Below are 5,465 nucleotides of genomic sequence, written 5' to 3'. Positions count from 1 at the left end.
TCTGTCCATCACCAACTCCCAGAGCCTACTCAAACTCACATCCATCCAACCATCTGTCATCGTCCCCTTCTCCTCCCACCTTCAATCCTTCCCAGCATTAGGGTCTTTCCCAATGAGTCAGTTCTTCCCATCAGGTGGCCAAAGTATTGGAGTTTCAGCTTTAGCATCAGTCCTTCCAATGAATATTCAGGACTTATTTCCTTTAGGATTGACTGGTTGCATCTCCTTATAGTTCAAGGGACTCTCAAGAGTCTTCTCCAACACCATAGTTCAAAAGCATCAATTTTTAAGTGCTCAGCTTTGTTTATAGTCCAACTTTCACATTCATACATGACTACTGGAAAAAACCATAGCTTTGACTTGGCTGATTTCAAAGAAAAGAAAAATAAAAAGGTTTTCAGGGGAAAACCTGGTTAACACTCTCTGGCCAGGGGATCAAGGTTGGCATTACCAGTGATGTTACACTAATAGCTGGTACCCCATTTGATATAACACAGTGAGCAAGTCACTTTAAATCTGCAGCCTCTTTTCCCAAAACCCATAACCCCAAGGTAATCATGAAAAAAACTCAGACAAACCTAAACTGAGGGATGTTCTATGAAACACCTGACCAATTCCTCTTCAAAAATGTGAAGGTTATTAAAAAGACTATGAAACTGTCACAGACCAGGGGAGACTGAGGAGACAGGCTGACTAAATGCAGTATCATTCCCTGGATTGAATCTTGGAAAAGAAAGAACATAATTGGAAACCTCATGAAATCCGAATCAAGTCTAGATGTATCTATACTGGTGTCCTAATTTTGACAAATGTACTACAGTAACTGATCTGAATGTTAAAACATTAGGGGATGGTGAGGGGTATATGGGGAATTAAGTAATACAAAAATCAAAACTACCATGGCTTCAAAGACAAAAAGCAAAAGAACACCTCAGAGTCTTAAAAAACTAAAAAAAAAAAGTCCTTAAATCATGAAAGTAAGCTGAATCTCTCAGCTGACATTTACCAAATTGCTTTGAAAGAAAGCAGAGTCTAGAGGAACTGTTGAAAAATCTGCTGCGTGACTAATCCCAAGTTGGATCCCATTGAAGGGAATTGGAGAGATCCATTAGGTGGACGAGGCCGTCCATTTTCCCGGGAACTATCGACCACGGCGGTGCCCTTGTTCTCCGCGCATGTGCCATCGAAGAAGCTCCCCTGCCGGAATCGAGTTAAGAGGAAACATCACAATCAATAAAAGACACTCTATTTTCCATTTGCTCATTGTTTTTTAAGGGCTTATTTTATAACAGCACAAAAAGGATTCAATTTAATATCAATTCACCTTCTGGGTGGGGAGAGGACTCTAGATAATTGACTTTTAGTGCCTGATAAGGCTTGTGACAAGGCTCGCGTTTGCTAACATTTTGACCAAATGGCAACCTCAGCCATGGAGGACCCAGGGTAAGCGGATGCTCAGCATTACTCTGTGACATCGGAGTCCCTTTTAGCGTAGCAGCAAAGTCAATGAATGTCGCTTGAGCACCCATTGGTTGCCGAAATATGCTGGTCAAGCACCTCTCATAGTTCTGTTAGGTAAGTTGATCCAAAAGAGTTCCTACAAATTTGCCTGCCAGGCTCTTCTGCCTCTGGGATTTTATAGGCAAGAACACTGGAGTTCCATTTCCTCCTTCAGGGGATCTTCCTGATCCAGGGATCCAACCCGTATCTCCTGTGTCTCCTGCATCAGCAGGTGGATTCTCTGCAACTAGCACCATCTTTCATTAAGCTTAAATGGTAAGATCTGTATGTCTTTGGTTATAGCCCTGTCTTCAGATGCTGAAATATTTGTTGACATGAAGTGTAGAAAAGTTCTAGGAAAATGTTTTCTTATTAGCTTCTTTGTGCTGGGATCTTTGAGGGACCCTAATAAATAATAACCCCCTCTTGAATTTTGACCAACCTGAGAAATAAGACAGAGCAGATGGCAAATGTAGACTAAAATAACTATTTTATTACTCATAAACTGAGGTTACAGGACATGGCTCATCTGTAAACCAACATGTTCCTAACTCTCAATTCCAGAATTAAGAGAATGAACCCACCCAGATACAGTCTGTATTGTACTAGACAGTGTTTGAGTGGAGTTGAAGGTCACCTACCTGTCCCTCCCCTGTCACACTCCACTAGAGTCCACTCCACTGCCTTAATGTCCCCAGTGGCATTTGCTGTATGTCTGTTCTGGTGTTCACAGCACTCCTGGTAGTCTTAATAAATTGCGTTATAAATTATAGGTCTATCTTCCCCAGCCTCCAAGGCAAGGTTATAACTATTTTAGGTCAAGGCGGCATCTATTATTTCTATGTCTTTTGTGCCCAGTGGAGTTCTAGGCACAGAGTTAGTTTTTAGTAAATATTTGTTGAAAGACTAAGCTCTGTAATTCTGTGATTCTGGAGGTAGTTTGACATCAGCTTTCTCACTTCATTTGCATTGAAATCATCACAATTATTACATGGCAGCTTCTTTATGACACACAGTAGTGTAGGGACAGAAGGGGAAACTGAAGCTATATGTGATACCGATTTTAATAGGCACATGTTTGCTTAAGGAAAACAGCTGGAACTTGACACAATAATAAGTAGTGATTAGCACAAGTGTTTGCTGCCTGTGTGCTAACTTAACCACCTCTCACATTTGCAGTGTGTTTTTTTTTAAAGACTTAAGGACAATGTGAACATAATAAGTTCTGAAAACTGAATAGAGTTAAAAGTTGACTTTTTGTTCTTCATATTCTCATTAACTGTTATATGCAAAATGCCTTTGAAGGTATTTCTGTAAGGAATGTTGATCTTAGATTCCCGTGGGGTATGTGGTGCTTGGTAAAAATGTGGATCCCCGGTATGCATCCCTAGTGTTTTCTGCTTCAGGAGGTCTGGAGGGAGACCAGTGTTGAGTGTGTTTAACTATCATCCAGGTGACTCTCATTCAGGCATCCTATCCCTCATCGTAGCAGTAAGGGATCTTCCAGTTGAGGAACAGTGCATGCATGCGTGCTTAGTCGTGTCCGACTCTTTATGACTCCATGGACTGTAGCCTGCCAGGCTCCTGTGTCCATGGGATTATCCCAGCAAGGATGCTGAGTGGGTTGTCGTTTCCTCTTCCGAGGGATCTTCCCAACCCAGGGGTCAAACCCACATCTCCTGTAGCTCCTCCATTGGCAGCAGATTCTTTACCACTGAGCCACCTGGGAAGCCCCTGAAGGGAGCAGGGACCTGCTCCACTAGCTCAAGGTTAAAGGCCATCTTTCTTCTGTACAGAAGTCTCCCAGGAATCTAGGGGATGGTACACAACCTAACTTCTATAAGGTCCAGACCAAGGCAGCTCCTGGGACTGACGTGACCTTCACTTCTGTTTCTCTCGCTTTCTCTAATATTTTTTTTCCTATATATCTGATCTCTTCTAACCCTCAGCCACTTGCCTTGAAGTCTTAAGAACCTTTGGACTTTGTGCGTGTGCCATCACCCGCTGCATCCCAACCCTTCCAAAGTTCTCAGCACCACCTGGGAACTTAACTGTGTGGTTTGTTTTAAATTCCTAAGAGAGAATCTACTTGGTGTGGTGCATCTTCTGGAGGCCTGGGACACAAATCAAAGGTCAGGACAACCTCTGGAGAACCATTCCTGGCTGCCTACTCATTCCTTATCAGGGCAGCTGGGGCTGGTGGCAGAAGGGAAGGATCTGTAGAAGTTAGTAGCTGGAAGGTGAAAGGGCTTCCTGGGTGGCTCAGCGGTACAGAATCTGCCTACAATGCAGGAGATATGGGAGATGCGGGTTCAATTCCTGGGTCTGGAAGATCCCTTGGAGGAGGAAATGGCAACCCACTCAAGTATTCTTGCTGGCAAAATCCCATGGATAGAAGAGGTGGGTAGGCTATAGCCCATAGGGTCACAAAGAGTCTGACATGACTGAATGAACACACAAGTTATGGTCAGGAAGGTGAAAAGTTCAGTACAAACACTTGTACCTTCTCACAATTTCAACCTTAGGCTTTGTGACAACTGACAAAATAGGGACTGGATTCATCTTAACAAAAGACCTTTACCTTAAGGAAAGTTTGCCACAAGGTAGGCAAAAGATACTGCTATAGAGATTGATGTTTTAATAGCAGAAGTACTTGGAGGGGGCTGTTCTAAGATGTCTCCATATTGAGGAGCTTTTAGAATGCAAAGGCTAGTAGATAGGTCATACTCAACCAGGGAACAGCTTCCAGTCAGTTGAGTCCAGCATCCAGTGCTTTTAAATATCAATACTCCTGGGATTTAGTTATAGTAAGCCCCATCTTATCCAGGTAGAGTTTTCCATGTGCTTTTTTTTTTTTTGGTGGGAAGTGATTTTATTTTTTATTTGTCAGAGTCAGTCTGAGTATAATTTACATGATGCAACTTTACTTGGATCAACTCACTTCACATATTAGGAGTAAAAATTTAAAAAGCCTCATACTCAGATTTGATTTCCTGGGTAACATAATAATTATTTTGAATTTTATGTGTATTTATGCAATAAGAAAAGCTACAAATTTTAGAATCGAGAACCAAATTATTAAAATTTGAAAACTGTCCCTAGGTTAGAAAGATTTCATTTTGGACAATGCAATGAAACTTAATTATCCACGTTGTGTGTCTGTGCATTTGACAGCAGTGCCTTCAAAATATTTTGATATGCAACCTTTCTTCTTTCTCTTTGTGTTGTCAGACAACATGCCAGCTGTCAGATGGAGAAAAGCAGGAAACTTTGGCATTGCTATTCCTGCCACCTTTACCACGGAGTCCCTATAAATAGCACAATAGGATAAACCCGCCGCAGAGGGAGAGCAGCAGGTGGCACTCGCTGTAGCAAGAGCTGAAGGTGTAAATGAATTTCAATGTCTTCATGATACCAAACAACAATCAGATAACAGAGAATGAAGCTTTTGTTATGGGAGAGTCCAATATTTCAAGAAAATAATAATGATGGTGATACTTTTCATTATCATGCAGTGTCCCCTTTGTAAGAGGTTTCAAAGAAGAAAGCACCTTGTTTTCACAAGAGCCAGTTTCCCCTCTTCTGTCTGGAGTCTCTCTGAACTCTGTCTATTCAGAAAGAGGAGGTGACATTGATCTGAGCCAGGTGGTAGGTGGAGGGAATTAAGTGTATTGTTGAAATGTTACTGTAAAATACATCTTGCTCTAATTACCAGAGAAGGAAGCCACAGTGGCCTCCCTCAGGAGTGTTCTTACTTGTTACCCTACTTCTCAGCTTGTCTGTTTCCTGCCCACTCTTTGCCGTTTCAAATCTGTCATGACTTCTAAAGCCCATCTTAAGTTCTTTCTCCTTTCCTCTCTGCCCTGAGTGTTCCATATTAAAGGAGACTTCCTCTGACCGCTACACCACAACAGAGCCACAGTACGTCACCTGATTCAGCATCTGTATTGTCCTTCAGCTGTGGC

At 42.1% G+C, this 5,465-nt stretch overlaps 1 long non-coding RNA gene across 1 annotated transcript; it reads right to left on the bottom strand.

Annotated features, from left to right (window-relative positions):
* Window positions 1-969: 969 nt before the first annotated feature.
* On the bottom strand, window positions 970-1,484 carry LOC147348326 (uncharacterized). The gene is made up of 2 exons (XR_015151462.1): window positions 1,325-1,484; window positions 970-1,197 (listed from the first exon to the last, which is right to left on the bottom strand). It is a non-coding gene; the product is annotated as an uncharacterized LOC147348326 (long non-coding RNA).
* Between the last annotated feature and the right edge of the window lie 3,981 nt (window positions 1,485-5,465).

Source organism: Bos grunniens, chromosome 22 (assembly GCF_055505025.1).
Source record: "Bos grunniens cultivar Pamir isolate PY7600 chromosome 22, Bosgru_T2T1.0, whole genome shotgun sequence".
Taxonomy (NCBI): Eukaryota; Metazoa; Chordata; class Mammalia; order Artiodactyla; family Bovidae; genus Bos; species Bos grunniens.
The sequence above is the reverse complement of the archived record's forward strand: the minus strand, read 5'-3'. Positions and strand labels throughout refer to the sequence as shown.